Here is a 23,817-nt window from a genome sequence, read left to right as displayed (position 1 = left end):
AGTATAGTAATGGTATCTCTGAATCAAAGATGTCACAGCATTTAAGGGAATAATGATAAACTGCTTTCCAGAATATCTGGACCAATTCACTGGTCTTCCAAGAGTGCATTATATGCCTGTTTTCTTGAAGTCCTTCCAACAATTGGCATTTTTTCTTTTTTGTCATCTTTGCCAATCTGATGAAGTAAACCTTTAGAGTTGCTGAGTTTCCTTAATTATTAGAGATTTGGAGCAGAGTGGTCTTTTTGCAATACTTTTCATAAGCACTGAAATGAGATGATTAGATGTCTCGTGAGTTGATGTTTCTTGTTGTCTTTATTTGCCTCTCCAAGGAAGATGTATGAGCCATTCTTCCAGTAATTACAACTTTATATTTTCTGGTTTTGTTTATAGAAAGAATCTGTTGCTTAGGACCGTATTCAAAGCCTTCCCCAAATGACAGAAACTGCCAAAACTTCTGCTCTCCTGGTATAGCCTTTGAGAGATAAGGGTCCCCTACATTCCACATTAAGGCACTGGAATAGGGCTCTGGCAGTTTGGTTTGTATCAGCAGAAGGCAACTCTCCATTTATGTTCTTTAAATTGTATGACTCGCTGCCTTGTAACTTCAACAATGAATGCTTACAAAATTAGAATATTTAGCCTGACTTGAGTATTGTATGTAAATACCATGTTGTAGGGAGCCTTAGAGTTAAGTCTTTAATAGCATACTACTTTAAATATTCCTCGTTGAATGAACAGAACTTTAGAATAGATAGCAGCTTTTGGTCATAGCTTTTGCTGACTGCCTCTTTCTTTCGGGGCTTCTTCAGGCTGTGAAGGGGCTTTCAGGGGCTGCTTGGCCAGTAGCAACACACTGTTTCAAAAATTACTACCTATCATCTCAGAGTAAACATCTCCCTTCATTTGTTTAAAAGCTTTCAGGAACTATGTCAGCATACCTTCGGTTGAACTCTCTCTCTCCCTGTCCCATTACCCATGTTTGGAAAAGGGTCTGACTTTGATAAACACCAGGGATGAGTCTGGGTTGATGGCTTGGTGACACTGCTGGAAATTTATGGTCCAAAGCACATAGAGGTTTAATGATACTATAAATATTAGGTGCCATCTCACACATAGCACCACTATCACCCCTTTCCACCTCCCTTCATCCACAACCAAGCAGAAAGCAAAGGAATACCTTCATTTCAATGCTTGACTGCCTCTTCATGCATATTGCAAAGTTTGGGGGGATATTTGCTATTTTGTTTAGATGCACAATCATATTCATAGTTCCAGACTATGGGTAGGGAGGCAGAATGGGTAGTAATAGGTATAGAACCTTCCAATGCCTATAAACATACATACATGCTAATTGAGCTCTATTTTTCCTTTACCCCAGCTATGGCCATTATTGTTTGGTAAGGAAGGATCTGCTTTTAGCCCAGCAGAAGATGATTAAATAAAGGAATGTTGAATTGTACCACTAGCCATTAGGCCCTACACATATGAAGCTCAGATCGGGACATTCCTAGCATAAACGACCTGTTTCCCGGGGTATAAACCCACCCTCACTAAATTTTGATGAATTTGGTTTGGGTCAATGTCATAGCCTGAAACTCAAAATTTGCCCTGTTCTAATGCAATAAAGCATCTAAAGTTTTTTAAATATAGCATGAAGTAGTTGCTTTACTTAAGCAGCTTCACAAAGATGCATAATGAACTCTGCTGCTCAAGACTTCACATTATCTACAGTGGGATCCTCAGTAAAGCCAAGTAGAAGGAGACATCATAGAGGTGAAGGTCTTTCAGGCAGTTCCGAGAAGCTGTCCAGAGGCAGTTTGGGCAGCTCCTTAATATAATCTTCAGAGAGGCCTCTCCTCTCCAGGTGACTGCCCACTTGAGGACCCATGCCTGCTCCACAGGTCATCTCCTTGGGAATTCAGTTCCTGATTAACTCTTGTAAGCTCTACCCCCTGAATTAAATTCTGGTCCACTGCAGACAACCACAAGATCCACATGTCATCAATGCCACCATTTCTGTTGAGTGCAATTCAATTCAACAAACATTTATTGAAACTCTTTTAGCCTCAGTTTTCTCATCTGTAAAATGAGGATATTAGTCCTTTCTCTGTCTGCCTCACAGGGTTATTGTGAAAGTTAGGAGTTAAATTTGTAAACCTCAAAGTGCTGCACAAATATTAGATGTTTATACTAATATTCTTATTTAATTCCATGAATTGTTCTAGACACTGAGGGGATATACTGGTAAACAAGACACAGTCTAGCCCATAAGGAACTTACCACCTTAATAGATACTTGGGTGTGTGGGCAAGGCTGTTGAGAGGCTCAAACAAGGTCATGGATATTCATCATTTTGCAAACTTTAGAGCGCTATATAAATGTCAGTTGTTATTAGTATTGTTATTAGTCTACAGTTACCAGGTCTCCAGTCCAGTGATGAATTCATTCGCTGAGCCTTGTACTACCCTCCAAAGGAACTCAAACATTGTATTTATAGAACAATATAGGAGTGTACCGGGAAATGTTCAACAATCGAATTTTTCAAGGGAAAAATGTATACACGTGCTTTTAAGTTTAATATGCATTATTAACACTTTCTTAAGTCTGTACAATCAACAGGAGAATAATGCAATCACTGAGATGTAAATGCTCACAAGGAAAATTTAACAACTGGCTCTTGTGAAACCATGTTAGAGTTGGCTCCAGCACACCCGTGTGAGACTGCATACCAACTGCTGAACTATACTTTGTCTTTGGAGTGACATTGCCAGTAACCTCGAGGCATCAAAGGTTTGCACCTGTCTGCTTGACCACTTTACCTTATTGATTCATTCAAGAAATGTTTTTTACTTAACATTATAGATGAAATTTCATAATAATGGAATCACCTAAAATTTGAAGACTATTTGGAAGATTCTAAAGCACTTTCACATACAGCGCTGTTGCGAAAACCAGATGAGATCTCCATAGGGAAAATATTTTTATCCTCTCATTGTCGTCCTTGGCTCTCCCTCTCCACCTCACCTAGAACTCACATTTAGATCTTTTGCTATTTTTCATTGACTCGGATGCCAAAGCAGTTGATCTAAAGTACATGTCTCTCCGTGTCACTCTCCTGTCCAAGGAGCTCTCACTTACTTCTAAGATCAAATATAAAACTCTCCATTTGGCATTTAAAACTTTACCACTTCTTATATTTCACTCCTCCACTATGATATAACTACATCGGTCTACTTACTGTTCTACAGACATGGCATTCAGTATCCTATCTCTGTGCCTTTCAACTGGCAGTCCCCTCTTCTTGTTATGCTGTCTCTTTTTACTTCCACCTCTTATTTTCTCTGACTGTCTTCAAGAACAGCTCAAATCCTACTTTGTACAAGAGGCCGGTCCTGGTCCACCGAACTGCTAGTGCATTTCTTTCCAATATTACCTTCCCTCTACTCTTGATATACCTTGTAGATACCTAATTATTTACCTCTTGTCTCCCTCATTAGAAGGTGAGCACCTTGGGGACAGTGACAGCTTTTGCCTTTCTCTGTCTCCTCAAAATTTAGGACAGTAACCTGCACATTTTAAGTTCCAGACAAATGCTGTTGACTCATTCCCCAACATAGCTTACATCTATTCCCTTCTATTTACTTATTATAGGTACCATCCTATTCTGGGCTGTTGTCATTTTTTGCCTAGACTACTGTAATACCTACAAATTGGTCTTCTTGTCTCCAGCTCCCCTCTCTCAATTCCATTCTCCAGTCTAGAAAGTTGCTTGTGATTCTTAGAGCACAGGTTTGAACATTTAGTTCCTCACATTTCCGAAAAGCAGTGGAGAAAGTCACTCAACCTTATCAATTGGGTTCACTATAGATTCCATGTAATCTAACCCATTGATAAGGTAAATATCTCAATATCCCTCTTTGAGTAGAAAAGGCAGTGAAAGACACGAGAAGAAAACAAATGTCATTCTTTAATTCCTTTGTTGTGCACAAAGAGTAATAGTTGTGCTGGCTAGACAAGGCTGAAAAGCTTGTGGCCATTATACCATTTCCTTCCAGAAGCACATCACAGCCTGTTATCTCCCATGCCTTGTTACACTAGGAACAATATTCCTCTTGTGATGTAGTGTAGCTACAGCCATATGTAGTATTGTAGTATGCAATTGGGTTCTATGGGTGTTCGGGGAGAACTAGGACCTCTGCTGTGAGGACTTGCTGAGCCCCTTTCAGGGCTGCTTATCCATGTTTGATGACCACCCTCACCCATCTCCCACCTGTGGCTCCAAGAAGCCCTAGTATGCACAGAGCTACACCCTGGTAAACTGTCTCAGCAATCAGGCTAAACCAGGTTGACAGTAACCAACTGGCCTTAAACCTGTTGGTAAGTTACGGGGATGTCTATCCCAAGCATGTGAAGACTTCTCCTGATGGAATGGGCAAATGAGAAAATTTTGTTCCAGTGGCCATGAAGGTGGCTGAAACAGGCACCATTGAGCGCTTAGGGCTCAGTCAGACGTCAAAGGCCTTAAGGTCATCCACTGAATGCTAGGCCATCACAGTTGTCCTGACTTTTGTCTTGCCACTGGACTTCAATGACTGAAAGAGAGAGTGAGGCTGATGACTTTGTGCAGGTCTGTTTCACATACATCTGATTCAAGAGGAAGTCAAGATATCACCCCATGATGTCATCGGTCCTCATCAAAAGAAAGGACAAGCAACACACAGTTTACAATTCCATTCCAATCATGGAATTCTATAGTCTCAGAAGAATTGAGGATGGGATTAACTAAAGAATAATTGAGAGGCTGCTGGTAACCAGAATCAGTTTGCAGTACATTATACAAAAAGGATTTTTGTAGGAAAAAATTATGTAAAAGATGCCATAAAAGAAATATACTACCTGGGGAGGGGTGGGGAATAGCAGGCCAGTCACATAGCAAAGGATAACTGATTTGCAGTCTTCATGCTTTATTGGTAGCTGAAGGCAACACAGTTGACTCTAGCCCCACTCTCTCAGGGTCAGGCCTGTTGCATTCATCTACTCCCTACCCCACTCTCACCCCACCCCCACTCAGTCCCGTGTTTCTCAGGCACCAGGAAGCTGCAAGGAGCTGTCCCTTTTCTCTTCTCTGATATCATCTCAAGCCCCTACTGGCTCTTTCCCCAATTTTACAGCCTCAGTGATTAACACCTTGGTTCCATTTAACCTTTTAGTATCAGATGAGCTTCCACAGAGGGATGTTTACTTTGAAGAGACAGCAAGAACAAATAAATATCCATTCCCTCCTACCCTCAGGGCCATAACCCCCTCTATACCACTTTGTGTGAGGGTGAGCATTAGGTTCATAACTTACTTCTGTTCCTACTTAGTATTGGCCCCACTAAGATCATTTCCAAAGCAATGCTGGCTTCTGCTGGTCTAGAATCAGTAAGCTAGATAGCCAAGTAGTACAGTGGATATAGAGTATTGGGCCTGGAGTCAGGAAGACCTGAGCTCAAGTCAGACTTCAGATGCTTCAGATAGGTGACTTTGGGCAAGTCACTTGACTTCTGTCCTCCTCAGTCTCTTCAACTGTAAAATGCAGATCATAAGAGCAGCAGGGTTATTGTGAGAATCAAATGATAAAAATATTTGTAAAGCACAGTGCAGTACCTGGAATATAGTAGGGACTTAACAAATACTTGTTTCTTTCCCTTATCCCAATCTCTCCTCCTGAGAGCATTGCCGCCAGGCTGGCTTACATCACTTGGCCTGAATTCCTGAACCCCTGGATGCCTGTGGCTATAGGTATGGCCCAAATGGGAGATGCCATACCCTGTTCACAGAACAGAAAAGAATGAACCAAAAGGCCAAAGACCTAGGCTTATTCTCAGGAGTCACATGGCCTCAAATGTGGAAGGAGGTATTAAGGCCCTTTTCCCTTCCCACATGGTGTGTGAATGCCACGAGAGCCAGAGCTGGTGCCAAGGCAGGCTATTTTGCAGACATTGACAGTTCTGGTTATATAGCCAATGGCAAAAGTCTCTATATAGCCATTTGTTAGACCCATGCAGGATGTCCATACGTGTTCTAATCCTCCCTTGATTCACTGTGGATGATGACACCTTAGCAAAAAGATGGTGTTATACATTGAGTGCATATAAAATGTCAAGAAGAAAAGAAGAAAGCCATTACATCCTATGGTGGAACTTACACATTTATGAAAAGACACACTTGAGTCCTACAGGATAGGCAGGCATGCTTGAACTGTGATCTGCATCATTGGGGGTCGTCAATGAGAGTACAGATCTATTGATGTATTAGAGTATTCACTATGATATTTATGCAGATGTTGGCTACTCTTTCCTTCTAGTTATTCACTCCTCCCTTGGATTGTATGACACTATCCTCCCCTGGTCATGCTCTTATTTGTTAGATCATTTCTCAGATTCCCTTACTGATTTGTCATCTGTTGTCATTATTTAAGCATCAGTGTCCTCTAAGCTTCTGCCCTGACCTCACTACTCTTCTATCTTTACATTCTCTCATTTGATGACCTCAAAAACATATGGCATTTAATAATCATCTCTTCTTCCCCTGACTCCTTTGCAGAAGATGGGGATTCATGGGAGTGGAACATCGAATTTTCATTTTTTAAAAATGTATAGATAGGTTTTGTTTTGTCTTTCTTTTAAAAATAATTCTGTGTTATAGGATGGCTCTCAATGAAAGGGAAGAATACAAAGGGGAATTTAGGAAATGCAAAAACAAAATTCAGTCCTAAAATTTATTTTTTTTAAAATTTTTTAATTTAAATTTTTTAAATTTTAATTTTAAATTAAAAAAATTTAAAAATTATTTTTTAAAAACTTACCTGGGTGGAGTGAGGACACAAATCTACTTACTTGTACAAGTATAATCATAAAAAATTCTCTCTTGAACTCCACCCCTACATTGACAATTGCCTACTGAATTGCTATGCCTAGATATTTCAGCAGCGTCTAAAAGGTATATACATACTTAAATATAGGTACATATCACATAACCAGTTATTCCTACACATTCACCTAAATACTATACTCTTTGAAACTTCCTTATTCCTATCACAAATCCTACCATCTAGAGGCTTAACCTTGGGGTTATTTTTCCTCCCTTCCTTCCCTTTCAACCTCCACCTCTAACCAGTTGCCAGGTTTTGCACATTTTATTTTCGTAGCATTTGCCCCTTCTTGTCATAACTACTATCATAGTTTAGTTTCTTATTATTGGGTCCTTGATCTATATCAATAACCTAGTAGGTGATCTCCTTGCTTTCATTCTCTTCTTCTCTTCCATATCCTCCACATAGCTGCAAAGAATAATCTTCCTAAGCCATAGGCCAAATGATGTCACTCCTCTGTTTTGAAAACATTCAGTAGCTCCTTTCTGGTTCTAGGATCAAATGCAAATTCCTTACTCTGTTGTATAATACAACACAATACGATTCCAATCTACCTTTTCCAGCCTTACTTCATATTTCTCCCCTTTGCACAATTGGCACTTTAGCCAAAGAGGTCCCTTAGATGCCTCCTTAATTCTAGATTTATACAAACCATCCTTCATGCTGGTTTTGTATTCCCTCCTCAGCTTTATTTCTCAGAAGCCTCATCTGCCCCCAAGGTTTAGCTAAAGTATCAGCTCCTCCGTGAAGCTTCCTTTATTCTCCCAATAGGTAATGCTCTCAAGCCCTTCAAATTATTTTAAAAAAATAATTATTGTCTTTAGTATCCTCAATGCCAATAAGAGTCCTATTTATATATAATATTTAACAAATGTGTGCTTGATTTGAATTTTAATTTGGGGGTTGGAGTTGCGGAGAAGATTGCTGCAACATTATCTATTAAATATGGGTCAATGGAACAAAGAATAGTGAAAAGGAGTTTGTTAGAGAACAGAAATCTCTGTTTAATTCTTATACTTCACTATGAAGCCACAGGTACAGGATATAAAGTGTTTGTAGAGTCAGAAGACAGTTCAAATTTCACTTAGCTACTTGCTATGCGTTTGAATCCAACCTACTTTTTCCATCCTTGTTTCCCACTACTCCCCCTTTGCATAATCAGTACTCTAGCCAGAGTACTGGGAAGGCCACCTCTCTTCTCTCTTCTTCAGTTTCCTCATCTGTAAGATGGGTGAATGGGTTGGACTAATAGACCAGCAAGATTCCTTATAGTTCTGAATTTACTATCTTTTTGACCTCCAGATTAAATTCAACATACTTTCTAGAAGGGGAGATACATTAAGTGCAAAAAGCCTGCTTTCTTCTCTAAGCAGTAATTATTTCTGAAAGGAGACAGCTAAGTTGTACTGCCCTGAAGGTCATATAGTCACACATCCCACTAATTCACCTTAAGATTTGCAGATGACACTAAGCTGGGAAGGGTAACTAATGCATCACAAGACAGAGATGGGGTCCATAAAGTTCTCATCAGGCTAAAATGTTGTGCATAATCTTATATGATGTTTATTTTTCATCACTTTGTTGTCTAGGGAATCCCAGGGAGGAAACTCATTCTACCACTATTCTAGCCCTACACTTAGTTTCTGAAAATCATTTAGGGAAATACAGGATAGAGGAGATGTGACTGGCCAGCAGTTTGCTTTTCTGAAAAAAGATCTGGAGATTTTAGTGAACTCAATATGAGTCAACAGTATGATAGCACCAGCTGTTGAAGCAAGTAAGCATTTATTAAGCACCCACTATATGCCAGGCAACATGCTAGTGCTTGGGATAAAAAGACAAATTTTTTAAAAGTCCTTCTTCTCAGTATATTCTAGCAGAGGAAACAACATTTCAAAAATGCACAAGTAATGCACATGTAAAAAACATACACATACATCTATACACACATGGATATGTGTGTATAACACATGTATAGATATGTAGGTATACATTTGCCTTGTAAAGAGATACAAGGTAAGCTTAGAGGGATAGATATTAGGAACTGGGAGATGAGGAAGGGCCTCGTGAAGAAGGAAATGTCTGAGTTGAGTGTTGGGGGAAATTAGGGATTTCAAGAAGTAAATATAAGTAGATAAGAGCATTCAATGTATGTGGGATAAGAAAGACATGAAGTCAGGAGATGGAATCTCATGTGTGAGAAACAGCAAATATGAAAAGGGTAACAATTTGTAAGGCTAGAAAGGTAGGCAACCAGAGTTGCATGTTGGTGGGTCTGCCTGCTATAAGTCTTTCCCCACTGCAATCCACCCTCCAGTCAGCCACCAAAGTGATTTTTCTAAAGCTCATGTCACTTCCCTCCTCAATAGACTCCAATGACTCCATATTAACTCCAACATTAAATATAATCTATTCTGCTTGACTTTTAAAGCCCTTCATAACCTAACTTCTTTCTACCTTTCCAGGCTTCTTGCACCTTAATCCTTCCCCATGCTCTGTCATCCAGTGTCACTGGTCTCCTTGCTATTTACTGAACAAGACACTCTGTCTCCCATTTCTGGGAATTTTCCATAGTTATTCTGCATGCCTAGAAGACTCTCTCTTTGTATCTCATCTCTTAGCATCCTTCAAACCTCAGCTAAAATCACACCTTCTGCAAGAAGCCTTTCCTGATCCCCCTAAATGCTAGTGCCTTCCCTCTGTTCAATATCTCCAATTCATCCTGTATATTTCTTGTTTATACACAGTTGTTTTCATGTTGTCTCCCTGATTAGATTGTGAGATCCTTGAGAGCTGTGGTTATCTTTTGCCTTTCTTTATAAGAGCTCCCATAGTAAGTACTTGAATGCTTGTTGACCAACTAATTGACAAGACGTTATTTATTCTGTGCCTGTCCCTGGCTTTATGAAACAGCCATCACCACTCATATTCTTTGGTATTTTTGTGCCAAAGACTTCAAAGAGCTCACAATCTAGCCCAGCACACAACTTATCAAGGATATATGGAAGGAAGGAAGGAAGGAAGGAAGGAAGGAAGGAAGGAAGGAAGGAAGGAAGGAAGGAAGGAAGGAAAGCAGGCTACCCAGGAATATGAGACCCCATAAGACAGGATGTCTTCTGCTTACCTTGCTTTCCTTCTTAACAAGAGAATTTGCTCTTCAACCACAGCACAAGGGACAGTCCAGGAACAATAGCCTAGAGTTCTTGGCTCTTCTTATTTTTATATGCTCCCTAAAAGTATCCTTTGTGGAAGAGGATGATAAAACTGGAAATCCTTCCCCTCTTCAGACTTTGCCAAGCTAAGCACCTTCATTTTTCATTTTATAGTCTTGTTAAGGCATATGAACTACTTAGATCCAAGCTGCCAGGGAAAAAGAAACAACTCCTTAAATTGATCTAAGTACAAAGATAATTGAAAATATACAAACCAATTTAGTGGTCATACCCATGGAAACAGGGAGCCTATAAAAAGACATGTGCATTCTCCTTCTTTACCCCCTCTCTCCATCTTGTCTTTGAATAAAGGTGGCATAAAAGAATTTCAGGATGTAATAATGTGAGCACCTCCAATGTGTTCACCATTGTTCCTAGATTCTTTTATTTTAATTTGCAAATTTAATAAGCATATCCTTCTTCCAAGTCTCTGATAAACAAAGTAAATATAATGGTCAAACGACGAAGTTTCCTCCAGATTTAATTAATTAATTGGATTAATTAAATTAATTAAGCTTTTTTGAATCTAGTCAATCAACCAACTCCTAAGTTATTTAAATATAATCATCTGGGCTATACCTGTCCCTGATATACATATAGATAGCAAGAAAATAGAGTAGAGAGAGAGCTAGTTCTGTTATCAACAGCTAAGTGTCCTTGAGCATACAAAGGTAGCTTCTGTGGACCTAAATCGATTTCCTCATTTTTAAAATTTGAGAATTGGCTTTGATGACCTCTAGGGACCTTTCCAACTCTATGTCTGTGATTTGTTTGAATTCCTTATCAAAGTCCAAATAAACCATGCCCAAATATGCTCCAAAGTACTTATTTCAATACTTTAGATAGCCATGATTTCAGTAGTATAAGTGCTCCTTCCACCAACACAGACCACAGTAGGTCTACAACTTTATAGATAGTCTTTGAAAGTTGCTGTGACCAAAATGTGAATTACCCTGTGATCACTCTAGTAAAGGACCAAATATTGGCAGGCTTATCTTTCAATGATGGACAGATATATAGTCTGTCATCAAATTCAGGCTTGAAGCTATTCTAGCTTGGTAGTCACTGACAAATTTTGTACTTCATGGGCAGATCCTTAAAGAACTTTAAGTTACCTCCATGTCGTGATGTGCCCTTGGAAGAGGACTACGGTAGAATGCTAGTGTTTTCAGTAAAAGAAGTTAAGTTAATGTGTCAAGATTTTTTTTAATGATCCCATGCTGGTTCATAAAAATTACCTTTTTTTCCTTTCTAAATCCTCAGGAAGTTATCCTTGAATAATCTGTTCTAGAAAATTACTAGGAATCATAATAATTCTTCTTTAAAGTACTTACCATCTTATTTTGAAAAAAAGCAATACTTTCTCATTTCCTGAGCAGCATTGATCCCCATGTTCACTCATGCTTCAAAGACTACTAAAGTCTGTGAATACATCTATATGTTCATTTTGAGTACCTAGGTGGTGCATTTGATAGACTGGGTCCTGAAGTTAGGAAGACATCTCCCTGAGTATAAATCTGGCTTCAGATACTTACTAGCTGTGTGACCCTGGACAGGACACTTAACCCTGTTTTCCTCAGTTTCCTCATTTGTAAAATGAGGTGAAGAAGGAAATGGCAAACTACTTTAATATCTTTGCCAAGAAAACTCTAAACAATAAACAAGGACAAACAAGTAACAACATCAACAACTTCTTCTGGAATTTTAAGGTGAAATTTGTGTGGGGTGAGGTAACCTCAGGGAGGGCAGCTAGATCCACTTGTGTTCATAATGTTGAATGAAAAGCATTTTTAAATGTTTGCCAAGTACTGTGCCAAGAACTAGAAGTACGAATAGAAAAAAATCAAGATAGTCCCTTCTCTAAAGGGGGTCACACTCTGATTGAGGTAGAAGACATATTTAAGAAAATTAAGTTGCAGGAAAGATATAGGATCCCAGAAGTCCTAAGAGTAGAGTATCAGGGTAAATGGCAAGACTCAAACAACCACAAGTTATATCAGTGCTAAGGAAGTTGAATCAACAAGAAAAGACTACTCTGTGTTCTGCATATTCCATTTTCTAAGACAGAGAAATATGTAATATGTATTAGAAAGAATTCTATCACAAAGAATAAAAAATTTTTAAGAGTTATTTTAAAACTTAAGATTCAATTATCTGGAAAACCCATCCATGACAGAGGCAATTACATAGATTGCTTTATTATGAATATTTAGGAAAACTGAGGCATTTTGAAATTTCTTTTTCCTCCACAGAGCCTAGCACAGTGAAATCCACTGAATAGAAACTCCCTAGATACTGGTTATCAATTGGCTGCTCTCATCCTTCTCTGGACGTGAAGAGGAAAGAAGCCCCCGGAATAATGATCCTGCTTTTTCTCATTTTCTAGGAGAGAGGCAGCTGGCACACTCCTCGGCTGTGTGCTGCCAAAGGTGGTTGTAATTTCTGGAGAGAGTTCTGCAGGCTCATTGCAGATGGTACCATTGAACCTGAGTGGACATTCTGCCGGAGGATGGACTAGAAGCAGGTCAGCAGGAAGGGGCAGCTAGCAGGAATAGGAGAAAGAAATAGGAATTCTTATTTGGATTCTTCCCTGTTGACCACTGACTGGAGGCACCTACCACATTCACAGTTTCTTGCTTCATGCCCGATTGTTTCATCATCATGGGAAATGGGATCAGATCTTTAGCCTTGTAATTCTGTAACAATGCATACCTTTCTCCTTAAAATCTAGTGGTAGCTCGTATTTTCCCCTCTTTCTCCCCTGATATTTCAACCTTGCTCAAAAAGCATAAATAGAGCCATATTTAATCCATCCTTCTAACCCCCTCCTCTATTTGAACATAGTGTCCACAACATCCTTTCAGATGCTCTAAATACCAGCTACTCTGTAGGCTCATATGAGTGAAGTGTTGCATTGAGCCTAAATGCTCCTCTTGGGACACTTTCCCCAGTGACTTTTGAGATATACAGCCAAGCAAAGGCAGAGGGTTGTTGCTGTTTTCCCCACCACCGACACACTGCTGAGGTCTCTACTCCAGTGCTCACACTTATAGTAGTACAGTACATCAGTTATCTTGCACATAGACACAGGCATGCACACAAGCAAGCGATACAGGGCAACTAACAATGATGCATGTTGGATCTGTAGCAGAGGTGCTGGACATGAGCTCAGCAGTGCCAGAACGGCAGAGCGAGGAAGAGAGGAGACTGGGGCAGAATACTGAATGTCTCTATTCATCATTCCTATCAGCATGGTAGGAAACAAGAGCTATCTGCATTTTTCCCTTTTGCAGTGCTGTGATCAGTCTGGGGGAACAAAGGAATGGAGAAGAAAGGCAGAAGGAAAAGCAAGCAATTGAAATCCATTTTTTTTTGCATAGTCTAGCCATGAATTCTGAGAAGAATTCCAAACCAATTTAATTTTTTTTTTGCTTTGTGCATTTTGCAAACTGTTTTAAGGAATAATTTGTACTTGGAAAGTGTGTAATCACGCCTTTTATCCCTATCTGTGCATGAACTACATGTACCTGGTTCATCAAATCCAGCATTGCCCTCCCCATACCACCCCCATTTAAAGAGACTTGTGTCCAGCCTTATATATGAAGTATCAAAGACACTTCACTAAGAACATAAACTTAAATTCCATCCAGAACCTGAAACTCTAATACTGCATCCAAATCCCTCTATAACTTTGCCTTCTGCTTCATCCCCATCTATATCCTTGATTGGAGTTGGGGAAGGACTCCAAACACAGCAGCCAGGCAAGGTGGAAAAAGCACTGGACCTAGGGTCAGGATGATCTAGGTTCAAATCCTACCTCAGACATTTACCAGCTGTGTGACCCCAGAAAAGTCACTTAACTTCTCTGCACTTCATTTTTCTCATCTGTACAATGGCCGTAATAATAATACCTATCTTGGAGGGTTTGAGGGATAATCAAATGAGAAAAATGCATGTAAAGCACTTTGCAAATCTTAAAATGAAAATGGTTATAGATTGTGTGTGTATATATATATATATGTACATACATATACATACATACATATATACAAATATACATATGTACATATATACATATACATACACACACACACACACACACACACATATAGCATTGAATAGATCTACTAACTGGGAACCATTGAGAATGGAAAGTTTTCTCGATCCTACTACCTGGGCAGAATTGTGAAGTAGACACAGATTGTCCCTAATATGTCTACTTCTTAATCTCGCTTTCCCTTCTTCCTCCTGACTCTGCTTCCTTCTCCCTCCCAAAACCTTAATTTCTTAACACTTAGAAAATGACATCAGGTATTTGTCCCCATAATGGATCTATCTCTCCCCCTACCCCAATCCCCTGCCCATTGCACTCACTTCCACCCTTTTTCTGGGACATGGCCACACAAGATTTGAAATGATGTGTATCTATGTATACCCTGGCCTGTTGGTATTTATGGAGAAGCTGGTGGCTCAAATACATAAGAATAAACATGCGAACCAAGTTAAATAGGTACATAGCCAGACATTGAGTCTAATTTAGTTGGTGATATACTTCTTTGGCCCTATTTATTTCTATCTATAAACCTGATTCAAGGTGCTTCCTCTACCTCTCCTGACTCAGACCTCTAGACTTAATAGAATAAGATAATAAAGAGTGGTCCCATAGGAGGAGAAGCAGGAAAGAGCAGTGTCTTAGAAACCAAGGGGGGAAAGAAAATATACAGGAGAAGGGGTATAGGGTCAATAGGTCAAAACTATAGAGATTCAAGGAGATAATGGGCATTGTATTTGGCAATTAAGGCATTCCTTCTTAACTTGGGATTCACAGGTATCAAATTGGTCCACGACAAGATTTCAGGAGGCATGCCCACACTTGGATGGGGAAAAAAATTACATCTTGATCTCAATATAATTGGCTTCCTTTCTAATCCTATGTATTTTATTTTGTTCATTAAAAATATTCTGAGAAGGGGTGCCTAGATTTCCCAGACTTCCAAAGGAGTAAATGGAACAAACACACAAAGAGATTAGAGAATCTTGAATTAAGAGATCAGTGGTAACTTTTGAGAGAGTTATTTCAGGAGAGTGGCAGGGTTGGAAGTCCAAAAAGCGGAGGGTTGAAAAGTGAGTAAATGATGAGGAGATGGAGGCATTAGAGTACGGATGATTTTTGCTAGGAGTTCGGCAGTAAAAAGAAAGAGTTGTAGAATTTTAAGGGATTTCTTAAAAGAAAATTGAAGATGATGAAGACCTAAGAATGTAGGAAACAAGGAAAAGTCAGTGAGGTAGGGAAAGATTAAAAATGAGAGGTAGGGAGAGGAAATGTTTGATGGCATAAACTCCTGGAATAGACAGAAAGAGATGGTACCAAGGACTAAGTAGAGTCTTTTGCAAAAAGGATGACTCAATCTTCAGAAACTTGAGCATTTGAGGAGAGTGAGACAAAGATGAAGAGGGGTTTTGAGGTCAGGTGTAGGGGATATGAGGGAGTTCAAGATGGATGGCTGTGATTTTCCCAGTAAATTAGGAGGTTAATCTATCGATTAAGAAACAGGGTATGGGAGTAGAAATGGACACCCAAAGAACAAGGAGAAGGTTTAAACAATCATTGAAAGGACAGTATTAGTCAAGGAAGAATAAAAAGATTTTTTGGGCAAAACTGATGGTGAGGGTCCACTTACATTTAGATAATATTTATTTGTATTGGACTCAGTTGGTAGAGTTGTGTGACTTCCTCCAGCTGTGTTTAACAGCATGGTGAATGAACTAAGAAGGTATGCAGAAAGGGGAACCCAGACCTGAGTATGGGCAGAATGTAAATAAACTATGAAATAAAATGGGGACAACAAATTTAAGGTGAGGGCAGTGCAGAGTTGAACAACTAAACTACAGGGTCATGACAAGAGGAAGGAAAACAAGATTAAAACAATCTTAACAAGGAGCTGTTGAAGAACCTATCACTACAATGAAGATGACAATCAGGTTTAGGAGTGGGACTGACTGAGAAAGTGATGGAAAGACAGGAGATTATGATCAGAAAGGAGAATTTCATAATACAAAATCAGAGAGATGGAGCAGTTCTCAGTAATGGTGAGGTACAAGATGAGACCATCCCTACAGATGGCAAAGGTAGAATGGAAAGACAGGTCACAGGAATTTGAGGCTGATTATCTGGCAAGCCAGAGTGCTTAAGAGTTTATCTGTATGTAAATACTGAACTCCCCAAGTATGAGGGGAAAGAATGGGGTGGAAAGGAAGACTTTGAGTTATAGACTGATTGTTTTCAAGCAAGAAAAAAGGCCTGGAGGCCCAATAGATCATAGTAACAAGTGGACTTGACGATATAGATGATGAGGACGATGATGATGAAGAATATTTAATGTCATTTTATTATAATTAATCATAACAAGCATTTATCACTTTTAGGTCTGCTAAGTACATCACATGTTTTTTTTTTCATTTTATCATTTGATAAATGGGGTGAACTTCAAAGAAAGAGGTTGCTGAGGGATGAGAGTAGAGAATCTGAAAACACCAGTAAGAAGCTAGGAGTATTCTGACTCCTCTTCCTGGCCAGATATTTTGGGGTTCTAAGCATGGATCCAAAGGTCCTTTCTAGTTTTAATAACTTATATGTCCTTGCTGTTTTCTTACACAATCCCTTCTGTCCTTTCAGAGAGAGTTTGTGGCTAAAATAGAACGTGGAGTAATATTGCTCCAGAAAGAAAAATCACCCTCCCTGGTGGGAAGCAGGTGACCAGCCAATTGGTTCCCTCTGAAGGTTAGATAAGAGCAGTCAAAGCTGTGTGAACAAGAGTGAGTCACTCAGTCATTTACAATTCACAGTTCATGGCAGTCTTACCAGCCCTTCAAAGGTTTGCTCCTAGAGAGCTAAAATTTTGTAGAGAGAAATATTTCCTTACTTATCCCTTAATGTTGGAGGAAAGGAGAAAATATTCAGGGTTGGGAAATGTGAACAAGTTTGGTAGTTAGCAGCTTTCTATGCATGTCAATTTATGCACAAAATGAGTTAGTATTTGTTTTCTGGAAGTTTATAGTTCTGGACAGTTACATATAGCAAAGAACAAATACAAGTTAGCATTGTGCACAATGGTATATGTTTACCACCCACATTACCTTCTGAAATTGGTAGGCAAGGTGCTATAGTGTAAAGAGTGCGGGGCAGGCAGAAAGTTGTTGTCCAGTCATGTTTTTTGTTTTGTTTTTATCATCCCTGACTCTTCCTGACCCCATTTGGGGTTTTCTTGGCAAAGATACTGGAGTGGTTTGCCATTTCCCTCTCCACTGAAGTCAGGAAGATCTTGCTCCAAATCCTAGTCCTTCTAAGCAATGTGAGCCTTTGGGCCTCACTTTCCTCATCTGTAAAATGTGGAACCTACCTCTCAAGGGTGATCTGAGAATCAAATGAATTAATCTAGAGAGCTTTGAAAACTTTAAAGTGTTATAAGTTCAGATTATGACATTTTGATATTTTAAAGTACCAATCATGGTTATTAGATTTATAAGTGATTTCATTTGTATGAAAGTATAGATACAGATTATTTAGTTTTAAAAGTGTGCCAATGTGGTTATTTCCTTGCTGAAAACACACTCTGGCAGATGCCCCACTTTGAAGCAAAAACAATCAAAAACTAATGAACTGGTTATCTGTTTAACCTCTTCATAAGGCTAATTGTTAATTTCCTTAAGTAATGGCTTCTGTCTTGGACACAGCTATTAACAGGTGAAAGTGGATTTGCTGAGCCTGTCTCAGGGACGTAAAATGCAAGACTTGGGAAATACTCTCTTTTACTAACTGTCTTTAGCAATTAGATTTAGCAATGGCAATATAGATTATTAATTTCCTAATTGTTCTTCAAAGAGACATTATTAGGTGAATTGGCTTTAGTCATAACCCACCTGTGCCTAATAAACACAGTTGTTACTGAATAAATGCTAGTAGAATTAACAAATCAACAAACAATGCTTTATAACTATTATACTGAAAATTAGAGGGAATATAATCAGCTGGGTGGTTTTGTGGTGATAGATTCCCCAAGAATCTGTCAAGTATCTCTCTATCGTCTATCCAAAGTGCTGTGGATATATGGGGAGGCTGTGAAGAAATCTGACAGTGCAGGTGACATCAAAGTCTGCAGCAGAAACCCTAGTCCTTAGTGTGGTGATAGAGCAGAGAATGGGGACAATGATGCACTGTCCAGGAATATAAAGAACTGACAAGCACTTCTGCAGAAAAAAAAAACCAAAACATTTTTTTATCAAAAGGAAGACTTGAATTTTCAATCTGTTGCTCTCATGAGATCGCCTGAAAAGAAAGATCTTTTTCAGCTATATTCTGAGAGGAAAAGACACAGCCAAGTTCTAAGAGATTGATATAGTGTTTGCCCCAGGCCCACCATTCATATTAGAGCTCATGCCCAAGGCTTTACACATCTGGAGTTTGTAGCCTAAAGAAAAGCTGCATCAAAGAATAGAGGGAAAATCCAAGCTCTTCTTGTTAGTTTGTCTTACTTAGGTTTCCATGAGTTCTTGCTTGGAGCGGGGAGGCTGGAAATATATTTTGCTGATATGTTTACTTTGCCAAATGACACAAGGCAGTAGCAGGAAAAGATATTAGGATATTACTTGGTATGAGGAGGTTGATAAATTTCACTGGAGCTAGTGGATTTGGTGTAGAGGGAAGATCAAGGAGACCTGAGTTCCTATCCAAGTTAAGGAACTATGTTTGTCCAAAAAAAATTCCTCTGGTGGATTTCTAAGATCCATGAAGATTTCTTGTCAAAGGCTTACTCTTGTTTTACTCTTCTCCTCATTATTTTTCTTCCTAGTCCCACCATCTTGCTCTTTTTAGAAAACTCACATGCTGGAAATTTCTATACACCTTCATCGCACCCAGTCACACACTTTACCTTGAACCCCTCCTATTCTCTCATCCTCCTGCCCCTTGTACATCTCTTATTAGATCTCAGGCTACTAAATGCTTAAATTTCAATAAACCTTCATTCAGTATACTTTAATTTGCACAAGAGAAAGTTTATCCAACTCTTTTATGAAAACCTCCCAAATTGTCTGGCTCAGACTAGGACAATAATTCAGTTGAGATGGAGCTTGGCATAAGATACTTAAACACTGTAGGAATCATTTTTCCCATCAGTAAAGTAAAAGGGTCGAATTGGATGATCTCTAGGTTCCATTTAGGCTCTAAATATACACATGTTGGTCACTTGAAGTATATATGTTTAAATCTAAATTCTATAAATTACTCCATGCCTGATATTCTTCATTTTGTTATTTATTATTATCACTGTTATCCCATTGTCATCTGTTAAAATAGAATTCAGATAGAAATGATACAAAGATAAGTCACAATCCTATTATTCTTTAATATTTAATGTCCTGTGGACTATTGTGCACATAGATAAAGTGACTCATCTTGTAATTGCAAATAAGAGTATTGAGTTATATATTCATCTTCTATGGACTTATTGAAAAGCATCCTCAGGAGGATTCAAAGAGGAAAAATGACAGCAGAAATGACACATCCCTCATCCTGTTCCTACAAGGTTTATTCAACTGTTAAATCTCCGTATTTTGAAAGTTTTTCATTCCGTATATTTTAGAGATTGGTATTATTAGGTATGACAACATCAAATAACAACATTCTTAAATGCGTATACATTAATGTTATGTCTGGGTGTATGTAGGCAACAGTTCAATCTGTAATAGTGTTCTGCTTTCAGTACAAATCATTTGTTGAATTCTAACGGATATTTGGGAGTCTCCTTTTGTAATAAAAGGTTTGTTGTTTCAGCTTATAGAGGACAGTGTACTTTTGGGCATCTGATAGCATCTTTCTTGTTAGCTAGCAGTTGCTAAATTTATTTAAGCTGCAGCAATACAGGGCTCAGTTTCCAGCATTTCATTGTATAATCTGTACTAATCAATAAGTTCACTTAGTCATCTTAAATATAAACTTCATATAATTTCTTGTGGCAATTACTTGATACCGAATTGCTATTATAAACCTATCCATGTCTGAAAATAGATTGGATGACTTGAATCATTTTATTGTCACTTGTTCATCAACATATTGCTTGTTGAGTTCATGTGGGGATTGCCATGAATGTCTTTTGACATCATTCTTGGACCATAGCTGTTTTATAGACTTCATCCAGAGATAAATCATTTTCAAATAGATTCAAAAAAATCCATAAGTTATACCTGTTGCCATCTTTTACTACTGCTGTATAAAGAGAGGTCTATTTGTTATAAAAGCATTTTTATAAGATGTTAACTTATGTACTATGGGCTCTACGAACATTTGCAAATTTCTTTTCCTTTTTAATGAACTTGCTATCCCTTATTTTCATTGCTCTTTTGGGCCCTATGGTTTGTTAACATTGTATGAGTTTTTCATTAGACAATGTATGACTTTAAACAATTCTCACCCCTCCCTTCATTCCCTGTCCTGTATTAGGTCTTTTGTACCTCTTCATGTGATGTAATTTACCCTATTCTGCCTATGCCTTTCCTCTTCTCCCAGTACAATCCTGTTTTTTACCAACAATTTACCTGTTTTTCCCCTTAATTTTTTTTAAAATCATTATAGCCAAGTCAACTTATACCCATATCCTCTGTCTATGTATGCTCCTAACTGACCTAATAGAGATATAGTTCTCAAGAGTTATCAATATCATCTTCCCATGTAGGCAAAACAGTTTAAATATTATTAAATAATGTTTTTTTCTTTCCTTTTTTGCCTTTTTATGCTTCTCTTTTGAAGATCAAATTTTCTGTTCTGCTCTATTTTTTTTAATCACGAAAGTTTGGAAGTCCTCTATTTCATTGAATATCCATTTTTTCCCATCAAAGATTATGCTCAATCAACTGGGCAGTTGATTCTTGGTCGTAACCTAAGTGTTTTTGCCTTTTGGAATATCATATTCCAAACCCTTTTATCCCTCAAAGTAGAAGCAGCTAAGTCCTCTGTAATCCTGATTGTGGTTCCTTGATATTTGAATTGTTTCTTTCTGGCTGCTTGCAGTATTTTCTCCTTAAACCTGGTAATTTTGGAATTTGACTACAATATTCCTTGAAATTTTCATTTTGGAATCTCTTTCAGGAGGTGATCGATGGATTCTTTCAATGACTATTTTACCCTATGATTCTAGGATATCAGGGCAGTTTTCCTTGATAATTTCTTGAAAGATTTTGTCTAGGTTTTTTTTTTTAAATTTAATTTATTTAATATATTTAGTTTTCAGCATTGATTTTCACAAGAGTTTGAATTACAAATTTTCTCCCCATTTCTACCCTCCCCCCGCTCCAAGATGGCATATATTCTGGTTGCCCTGTTCCCCAATCAGCCTTCCCTTCTGTTACGCCACTCCCATCCCATCCCCTTTTCCCTTCCTTTCTTGTAGGGCAAGATAAATTTCTACTCCCCATTGCCTGTGAATCTTATTTTCTAGTTGCATGCAAAAACTTTTTTTTTGTTTTGGAACATCTGTTTTTAACACTTTGAGTTCCAAATTCTCTCCCCTCTTCCCTTCCCACCCACCCTCCCTAAGAAGTCAAGCAATTCAAAATGGGCCACATGTGTATCATTATGTATAACCCTTCCACAATACTTATGTTGTGAAAGACTAACTCTATTTTGTTCCGTCCTCACCTATCCCCCTTTATCCAATTTTCTCCCTTGACCTGGTCCCTTTTTAAAAGTGTTTGTTTTTGATTACCTCCTCTACCAACTGCCCTCCCTTCTATCATCCCCCCTTTTATTTCTGCTTCCTCCCTCTTTCCTGTGGGGTGAGATACCCAATTGATTGTGTATGGTATTCCCTCCTCAGGTCAAATCTGATGAGAGCAAGATTCACTCATTCCCCCTCACCTGCCTTCTCTTCTCTTCCTACAGAACTGCTTTTTCTTGCCACTTTTATGTGAGATACTTTACCCCATTCTATCTCTCCCTTCCACATCCTCTCAATATATTCCTCTCTCATCCCTTAATTTGATTCTATTTCTTTTAGATATCATCCCTTCATCTTCAACTCACCTTGTGCCCTCTCTCTATATATATATACACATACATATATACATACTTAGACACACACATATACATATATATATACACACACATATGCATATTCCCTTCAGCCACCCTAATACTGAGGTCTAATGAATCATACACATCATCTTTCCATGTAGGAATGTAAACAATGAGTTCAACTTTTGTAAGTCCCTTGAAATTTCTTTTTCTTGTTCTTTTTCTTGATTACCTTCTCATGCTTCTCTTGATTCTTGTATTTGAAAGTCAAATTTTCTATTCAGCTCTGGGTTTTTCACTGAGAAAGCTTGAAATTCCTCTCTTTTATTGAAAGTCCATATTTTGCCTTGGAGCATGACACTCAGTTTTGCTGGGTAGGTGATTCTTGGTTTTAATCCTAGCTCCATTGACCTCCGGAATATAGTATTTTCTCCTTGATCTGGGAGCTCTGGAATTTGGCGACAATATTCCTAGGAGATTTCTTTTTGGGATCTATTTGAGGAGGTGATTGGTGAATTCTTTCAATTTCTATTTTGCCCTGTGGCTCTAGAATATCAGGGCAGTACTCCTTGATAATTTCTTGAAAGATGATATCTAGGCTCTTTTTTTTATCATGGCTTTCAGGTAGTTCAATAATTTTTAAATTATCTCACTAGCTTCCACTTGCTCCAATCTAATTTTTAAGGTAGTATTTTCTTCAGTGGTCTTTTGGACCTCCTTTTCCATTTGGCTAATTCTGCCTTTCAAGGCATTCTTCTCCTCATTGGCTTTTTGGAGCTCTTTTGCCATTTGAATTAGTCTATTTTTTAAGGTGTTGTTTTCTTCAGTGTATTTTTCAGTATTTTTTTTGGTTCTCCTTTAGCAAGTCATTGACTTGTTTTTCATGGTTTTCTTGAATCATTCTCATTTCTCTTCCCAATTTTTCCTCTACTTCTCTAACTTGCTTTTCCAAATCCTTTTTGAGCTCTTCCATGGCCTGAGACCAGTTCATGTTTTTCTTGGAGGCTTTTGTTGTAGGCTCTTTGACTTTGTTGACTTCTTCTGTCTGTATGTTTTTGTCTTCTTTGTCACCAAAGAAAGATTCCAAAGTCTGAGACTGAATCTGGGTGTGTTTTCGCTGCCTGGCCGCTTACTTGACCCTTGAGTTTTTCAGCAGGGTATGACTGCTTGTAGAGTGAAGAGTACTATGTTCCAAGCTTGCGGGGATGTGCTGTTGATTTCAGAGCTATTACAGCCAGCTCTGCCACACCAGCACTCCTCCTTCCCTAAGAACCCCCAACCCAGACTGGACTTAGATCTTCAGCAGGCTCTGCACTCCTGCTTGATCCACCACTTAATTCCTCCCACCAGGTGGGCCTGGGGCCCGAAGCAACTGCAGCTGTAGTTTTATAGCTGCCCCACCTCCACTGCCCCCAGGGTGGTAGCTGAACCGCGAACTCTATCACCCTGTCCCCAGTAGCTTTTCCCACTAATCTTCTCTGTTGTCTTTGGTGTTTGTCGGTTGAGAAGTCTGGTAACTGCTGCAGCTCACTGATTCAGGGCGCTAGGGCATGCTCAGCCCTGCTCTTGGTCTGGTTGGTCCGAGCCGCCCACACTAGGCTTTGCTCCGCTCCCAGCTC

Source organism: Trichosurus vulpecula, chromosome 4 (assembly GCF_011100635.1).
Source record: "Trichosurus vulpecula isolate mTriVul1 chromosome 4, mTriVul1.pri, whole genome shotgun sequence".
In the NCBI taxonomy this organism is placed as follows: domain Eukaryota; kingdom Metazoa; phylum Chordata; class Mammalia; order Diprotodontia; family Phalangeridae; genus Trichosurus; species Trichosurus vulpecula.
Note: the sequence above shows the minus strand (reverse complement) of the source record.